The sequence below is a fragment of the Bison bison genome, unplaced genomic scaffold (genome assembly GCF_000754665.1).
Source record: "Bison bison bison isolate TAMUID 2011002044 unplaced genomic scaffold, Bison_UMD1.0 scf7180017864033, whole genome shotgun sequence".
Taxonomy (NCBI): Eukaryota; Metazoa; Chordata; class Mammalia; order Artiodactyla; family Bovidae; genus Bison; species Bison bison.
Window position 1 is genome coordinate 401,864 of NW_011494605.1, and position 8,924 is coordinate 410,787.

Consider the following 8,924-nt stretch of genomic DNA (forward strand, 5'->3'; position numbering starts at 1 on the left):
GTTGGCAAAGTAATGTCTCTGCTTTTCAATATGCTATCTAGGTTGGTCATAACTTTCCTTCCAAGGACTAAGCGTCTTTTAATTTCATGGCTGCAGTCACCATCTGCAGTGATTTTGGAGCCCCAAAAAACAAAGTCTGACACTGTTTCCACTGTTTCCCCATCTATTTCCCATGAAGTGATGGGACCAGATGCCATGATCTTTGTTTTCTGAATGTTGAGTTTTAAGCCAACTTTTTCACTCTCCTCTTTCACTTTCATCAAGAGGCTTTTTAGTTCCTCTTCACTTTCCGCCATAAGGGTGGTGTCATCTGCCTATCTGAGGTTATTGATATTTCTCCTGGCAATCTTGATTCCAGCTTGTGCTTCTTCCAGCCCAGCATTTCTCATGATATAATAACTCAGACTTCAATTAAACATTTTATTACCACTGGACTTCTAAGCAGGATATACATTCAATGCTATGGATTAAAAAAAATGCTATGGCTAGAGTGCTGCTGCTGCTGCTAAGTTGCTTCAGTCGTGTCCGACTCTGTGTGACCCCATAGACGGCAGCCCACCAGGCTCCCCTGTCCCTGGGATTCTCCAGGCAAGAACACTGGAGTGGGTTGCCATTTCCTTCTCCAATGCATGAAAGTGAAAAGTGAAAGTGAAGTCACTCAGTCATGTCCAACTCTTCGAGACCCCATGGACTGCAGCCTACCAGGCTCCTCTGTCCATGGGAGTTTCCAGGCAAGAGTACTGAAGTGGAGTGCCATTGCCTTCTCTGATGGATAGAGTAGATATTCTTAAAACTGAATTACAAGTAATTACTGACTTCATTTTTGAATTGGAATGATTCAGCTTCCTATTTAGGACAAGCTGGAGGAATCCAAAGGGCTTATTCCTTAGGTATTAAAAATTTTTTGGAATATGATACAATGTAACAAGCATTGACCCTGGGCATCTGGCCCCAGTTCTGTCATTTAAACTCTTTAAGATTGATTTTCCTTTTTTGCATATTGTACATCATCATAAAAAAGAGTTAAATCATAATAGTGTGAAAATTAATTAAAAGACTACCTATATATATTAAGTGTACCAGCTGTACTAACAACTGACAGTGTTAATAAATAAGCAACACATTGCTGTACATACATAAAGATGAAAGGAGTAATTTGTTAAATTAGAGAATAAGCTTAGTGAACTCAAATCTACAGATGCTCTACCAAGGATCTACTACAAATTAAGCTTTGTGCTAAATGGCATGGGGGATTGGAAGGATGTGTTCTTAAGCAAAGAACAAGGAAAGCCCAATTTTATAGGGGCGTGTAATAAGAGGTAATTATCCAAAGCAAATATGAATTATTGTTAGATTGCAGCCTATTAGATAGACTGAATACATACCGTGGTATTCTTTGATCCTTGTTTATATAGGCTGCTGCTGCTGTTTAGTGGCTAAGTCACGTCCAAGTCTTTGCAACTCCATGGACTGTAGCCTGCCAGGCTCCTCTGTCCATGGGATTCCCCAGGCAAGAATGCTGGAGTAGGCTGCCATTTCCTTCTCCCAGGGATCTTCCTGACCGAGGGATCAAACAAGTATCTCCTACTTGGCAGGCGGATTCTTTACCACTGATCCACCTGTTTTATGTCATTTCAGGACACCATGGAATTGCTACGGCTACTGGCCCCTACACAGAAAAGCTATCAGTCTTATTTTTCAAATTTTAAGAGCTTTAATTTGCTTCACAGAGAATCATTTCCAGTATGTCATGCTTTTTTAAAAATGTGTTTTTTAAAGTTGTTGCACAAACAACACTATAAATTAAAAAAAAAATGTAAAGGGAAAAATTAATCCAAAGTTCTACATTCTAACATAACAATTGTTTTCATTTTTCCTATTCCCTTACAGTCCCTGAACATATGACATGGTCTTTAAGATTAGACCTGGTAAATGTTCAGTGTTATAAACCCTGATGTGCCTGCTAACAGGCTCGTCATGGGAATTAAAGAGCTATTGTTATCACCAGGAACAGGGAAGCTGGAATCAGTTACCAGTTCTGCCCTTATTTACAAAACACCCAACTTTCCCTGTCTCTATTTACACTTCTAAGCTAAGCTGGACTGGTGCTTTTAGAAAATGACTACAGCTTTGCTTTTAAGGAACATCATATTTTTAAGGAGGATTGTTAATCTGTCAATTTATGTAGAATTTCTTTGAGACTCAAACCTCTTGGGAGAGGTAATAATAACAATGTGTCAAGTCATGTTGACTCATTTTACTTATTTTTTGAAAGCTTGAAGTGTTTTGGAATAAAGACAAGAAAGATCAAATAACATATTGGTAAATTCTCTGTAAATAATGGCTCAGCTGATTTTTTTTTTAACCATCATCCTGATTTTGCAGGCAAAGAAACTGTGGGTATAAGCAAACTACCTAGGCTTGCAAAGTTGTAATAGGCAAAAAACGCTGGAAGACCTGCTGAAGACCATCATTTCCCTTCACTGGTTAGCCTGCCATTCTGCAGTATGCAGACTGAGCTCAGCTGACAGCATCACTCCCAGGAGGGTAGGTGAATTGTCTGTTGCCACATTTGGCATATCAGCTTTTAAAAAATCATGTTTCTTTTAACCAGTGCTCTCAGAATCTTTGATAAAAGGTACTTTGATAAAACATTACAGCAATAAGTGCAAATCTGAATAACATCGAGTCTTCCTTTTAGAACCTCCATTAAGCATCAGGTTATGTAATGGGCTAAGCATCCCTCCAGGAAATAGATCACAATGTAATAGATGGCTATGAAGGCCTCAGGGCAAAGCATATGGCCTGCCACCTACCCACCTGTGCCACCCACACACCTGCCCTGTCTTTGCTCCATCACCCAAACTGATCCTAGAAACCAGTTCCTAGCTATACTCAAGAAAGGAATTACAGGGCAGCAGTTGTCAAAGACCACTGTAGATAGAACTTGAGTGGCAGGAGCCAAGTTACATACTCTAAATCTTCCAAGAACCTTGGAGTTTCCTTAAGAGAGTAAATCACGTTGTAACAGTAACACATTTGTTATGTTGTATAGAATCATCAGACATAGTCTCTGCCTTCAAGGAGCTCTAAACCAAGTGTGTGGATACACAGTACACCACAGTGCTACAACAGAAGTAAACATGGGATGGAGTAAGTGTGGGCCGGGTGGTGGTAGTGGGTGTAGAAACACAAAAGAGGGGCACCTAACCCAGTCTTGGGAATTTAGACAGCGCTTCCCAAAGGAGGTAAAATCTGAGCTGAATCCTGAAAAATGAATAGCACGTCAAACAGATGTTGTCAAAAATGGAAAAATCAAAGTATGGAACAGATATTTAAAGTGCAAGTATGATAAATAGGACATAAGTGGTGAAAAGGCCCTACTTCTTAAGACCCTTGAGAGTTCCCTATGAACACAGCTATACTCTGGTAATAGTATGCACATACTGAATATATGTTCCAAAGACTTAATGTACTTGATAAATAAACACATATGGGTAGGAGTGAGTTTTGAGGATAGCTCTTATTTTTACATCTTTCGAGATCAGTCTTCACATCTGTTACAGAACTTACTTTGAATGGATTTTGTGCCTATGGAACTTTTTACCTCCTAAAGGTTCAGTACTGTATAGGATGAATGCATATTTTGAAGCTGTACATTCTAAGTTTGAATTTGACTTTGCTAGCTAACTGCCTCTGTGTCTTTAAATAAAGTACTTCCACTTCCTGGCTCTTTTTCCATCTGCAAAATGACAGCACTAACTTCATTATGTGTATTTTATAAGGCAAGGCCAATATTCAGCCAACACACAACTGGTAATATTGTGTTGGTGGTTAAAAGTGAATTATTTCCATGTGAGTTGGATATAGCTACTTCCCTGAGAACTTGGGACACCTAGGACCTCCTCATGATCCCACAACTAGAGGACTGACGCCGGCATAGCAAATCCTGGCACAGAAATCGCAACAAATATTCTGATTGTATTAATTATTGAAAAGTTTGAATGTTATCCCAAAACTAAGTAATAGAGTGAAATGCTTGGCACATAGTGGATATTCAATAGATATTAATCGAATGTATTTAATCTATGGATTCAATCTATGGATTTAGGTAGAGAATAGCTTCTATTAGGTGATAGCCATTTATTCAATATATACTCATTGGCACATTCCTATTTTGGGTCTGATTGTTTGCATCGAGGGGGAACTCACTGAATCTCTGCCACCTCCACAGATTAAGAGCACTGATATAAGGCTAAAGCAAAATGAATTCTTTGGGGACAAATTCAGGACTAAGGTGCTAAGAATTAGACCTTTCACTGTGGACAAGCAGACAGGTTAAATGTTCGAGCATCAGAGTAGCACAGTGTCTTTTATGAATGCTTGCCTCCTTGGCTTGGCTCCATGGGACCACCTGGTGTAATAAACAGGTGTTTTGGAAAACCTCTTCCATGTGTCTCCTCTCTACCCACAGCACTACTCACACTGAACACTCTGGTCACCAAAAGTGTGTGATATTTGGGCTGGGGGCAGGGTTCCCATACCAAACATTCCTTGTAATCCATTAAGGTTTGTTATATAGCAAAAGATAACCAGAGTAGGCCCAAAGAGACAACAAATAATACATTGTTTTCTGCTTAGCCCTGATCTTTCTGGAAAACCCTTGGTAGAGATGGGTATCTAGGTTTCATTTTTTTAATATCTTTCTTCTTTAGTTAATTTTCCTTAGTTGCCTAACATGGTTGGCAGGAGATGGGCACAGTGCAAGATACTAAGTACTGAGCCCTTGTAGTCAAATTCTCCAGGGAGTCAAAGAAAAGTTACTACAAATTGCTATAAGTATACAATGAAGTTTTGCACCCAGACTCCTTCCTATGTGGAATCCTTAGTTCTGGTGGTCTCTATCGTGGGAGCTAGAATGATTATCTTTTTGTCTCTTTCCTAATTTACGTAAAAAGGGCACAAGGCCTTCATCAAAAACCAAAGAATAGCCTCCTAGACCCTTTTCCACAGATCCCATCCCTGTAACATCTTTCAGCTCTGGCAATTATACCAGATGAGATAGAGAAAAGTCATGCCCAAAAGAAAAGAGGCACATTTGCTTCAATATGGCCTTTTTTTGTACTCCTACCACCTCATAATAATATGACCAGTCATTCTCATTTTCAGCTGACATATATCCTACATCCTCCTCCCTGGCAGGTGGAAGATTGGGAGACTTCCTCTGAGCTTGAATTGGACTTTTACCACCAGGCATTCTGCCAGGCCAGAGGGCAGCAACTATAGCCTGTGGGCACCTGTTTTGGTATAGACTTACACCCTAGCAGTGGTTTTTACATTTTTAAGTGGATTTTAAAAATGAGAGAATAACATTTTGAGGCAGGTGCAAATTCAAATTTCAGTGTCCATAAAAAAAGTTTTTTGGAACATTATCACATTCATTTGTTTATGTATGATCTGAGGCTGCTTTTTACTATAATGGCAAAGTTGTGTAGCTGAATGGAGATGCTAAGCCACCCAAGACCTAAAATATTTATTGTCTGGCTTTTTACAGAAAAAGTTCGCAGATCCCTATGCTAAGTACCAGGACATACCTTCAAGAGGCACAGTAGCAGCAATTGGATAACTGTCCTTCTTCTCATCAAAAAACTAAACACAGTAGGATGGTGTGAGGTCATCTATACCAATGCTTTCATTTCACCCTTCTCTCCATTTCCTAGTTGGAAGATGAAAAACTGAAGTTCCAAGATTAGCAGGAGTTTCCTAAGGTTACAGTGATTTATTGGTAGCATAGAGACTAAAACTTAGGTCTCCCTATTCTAAGTCAGATGTCCTTGCCTATTAATCCTCCTTGAGTCCTAATATTTACTGTACTAAGTGGGAAAAGATCTTGGACCAGGAATGTACTTTGTTACCTGACACCATATGGTAACATGAAGACTTTGGACTTAACAACTCTACCATTCCTTTCAGCCTTGATGTTCTCTGCTTTTAAAGGAGATAATGCTGACTCTATAGCAACAACAATGAAAACATCCAGCTGAATTCCAGCTCCTGCTGCTTACTGGCCAGCTGTCTTCAGACAACTTTTGGCTTTGGTTTCATTTGCAAAATGAGTATAATAGTAACATCTATGTCATTAAATCAATACAATAGTAACTATGATAGGGCTCAATAAACAAGGGAAAAACAAGGGACTGAAGGGAGAAGGGATTAGAGAGGCAAAGAAAGAGGGTGGAGAGAAGAAATGGAAAAGAGAAGTAGATGGGGAGAAGGAAGGGAAGTCAGAAATGGGAAAAGAAGGGGAGGAGGATTGGAAATAAGTAAAAAAAAAAAAAAGTGGACAAGATGGGGGAAAAGATGAAAAGAGGCCGAAAATAGTGTGTGAGGGAAGAGGAAAAGGGTTGTACAGGGAGAAAGAGAGTGGTGGTAGCCAGATAAGGCTGTGCCACCATCCTCCCCTCCTGTCTGTATCCCTTCCTGGCACTCTGCCCTCAAGAACTTAATTTCACTCTTGTAGTCTCTCTCTTCAAGCCAGTACTATCTCACTTAAACTTCTACCTGGATGATAAATTGAACACCCTGGCCTCTCAATTCTAATAACAGGGTGTGTATCTGCTTCAGTCTTCCACTCCCATGGGCTCATCCCAGATATCATCAGCAGCAGAAACTCACAACCTTTGATACTTCAGTTCCAAACATTCCACTCAGATCACCAGCTCATGTGCTCAAGTACTCCACTGCCACCATTCTTTGACATCAGTACTTCTAATATCTTCCCTGGTTCCTGTCCACTTCTCCACTGTTAGCCCTCACATGCCACCATTTGCTTTTCTGCCTGATTTTGATTCTGCATGTGCTGTGCTGGCTCAGTCGCTCAGTCGTATCCAACTCTTTACGACCCCATGGACTGTAGCCTGCCAGGCTCCTGGGTCCATGGGGATTCTCCAGGTAAGAATTACTGGAGTGGGTAGCCTATCACTTCTCCAGGGGAATTTCGAGACCCAGGAATTGATTCGGGGTCTCCTGCATTGTAGGTGGATTCTTCACCATCTGAGCTACCAGGAAGGTCCTTGATTCTGCATAAACCATCATAGACATTCTCTTGCAAACATTCCCTTAGTCTTCTCTCTTTCTGTTTTACTTGCCTAGCAAAACCCCAATCCTGGATTAGCCCAACTGTTTGCCTGCCCTTCTCTCTGCCTGTGCCTGAATAGTCTAATGTCTTTAATGATTTTAAATCCACGATCTCAAAAACCAAATGAGCTTTTAATACTTCCCAGAAGTCCTATTGATTAGTTTTCTTTAGAAAAACACACTTTATACTATCAAAGATGTCTATTTCATACCTTTTCTCTCCTCAGATATCCTAGTCCCTTCCCCTTCCCCTCAGGTAATATTGCCCTTTCATTACAAGAAAAAGAAAGTTATCAGACAGGAACCCTTCCTACCTTCAAATCTTCCTGAACTCTACTCTTCTTGTTATTCCTGTTACAAATGAACATCTTCCTATCTAGGACTTTCAAGTCATCTAAGGTCCTCCAGGTGTCTTAGATGTGTCCAAGTCCTTTGGACTTGCTCAACTGATTTTTCTCCTCAAGGGGTTACCTCTCTTTCTTTCTTTCAAATCATTCCTAATCCCTTAAGCATGAGCTTGAGTATAGCATTGACCAGCAGAACTTTTTGTGATGACAGGGTTGGTATGTATGCTGTTCAATACAATTTCCACTAAACAAACACATGTGATTACTGAGCTGTTAAAATGTTGTTATTACAACTGAAGAACTGAATTTTTAATTATTTTTAATGTAATTAATTTAAATACCCATATGTGGGTAAGGGCTACCATATTAGACAGCATGGCTGCTATAACCCATCCTAAATAAACTTTGTCTTGACCCTTATTTTCTCTATTATTTTCATTTACTCATCTCCTATCCACTCCATTTTCAATCAGGCTTCAAATTAGATATAATGTATGACTTGCTTTGGGCAGAACTCTTTGTAAGTCCCCCTGTTGCCAAATGCTGTTTTATCTGTGCTCATTTGTGTTTAACACAGTGTTGACTACTACACCACTACAATCCCACCCCATACACTCTCTTTGCTGGAACAACGTATTCTGGTTTTCTTCTTATCTTTATGGCTCTGCCTTCTTGGGTTCCTCCTCCTCTCTCCAACATTTAAAGGTCTATTCACTAAGACTCATTCACTGAACTCTTTTTCTTCTCGAAAATGTTTCCTAATGCAAGGGGCAGGGAAATGGAGTTATAGTTAGAAGGACTTCCCACTGCAATTAGCATATAATTCAAACTCCTTTCCTTAACCAAAGGGCCTGACTGACCGGTCATCAGCCAAACTCTTCCACCTTTCATTCCCTCCCTCGTTTCACATAGCACTGATCGTATGGGCCTTTCAAGTGCTCTCAGTTTAAAGTCTTAGGGGTTTTGCAAAAACTAGCCTTTTTTCTCTTTGTGGGACCCTCTGTCTCAGTGTTTGCCTAGCTTTGCTCTTTCCTATCCTTACGTCTTGGCTTATATATCATCTCTTCAGAAGTCTGACTACCATAGCCAAATTACATTCATCTCTTGTTATTCCTCCGTTTGGTTCCTTCAAAGCCAATATTGCTATTTGCATTTATTTATTCGTGTTGATTTGTTCAGGTCGGCTGCCTACCCTCTGGAATTTAAACTTGAGAGCAGATACAATGGATCGTGCTCTCCCGTAGGCCATGTGCCAGGCGCCAGCACAAGCCCTACACTAGCTGGCTCAACACCCGCGGACAGAACGAATGAATGAGCCCTCAGAGGGGCGGGGAGGACTCGGGCGCGGCCAACGAAAGAGCAGCGGAAGCCCCGCCCCTTCCGTCTGCAGCGCGGACGCCTCGGCAGCTAAGGCGGCGGGGCCGTGGCAGGAGCCGGCTC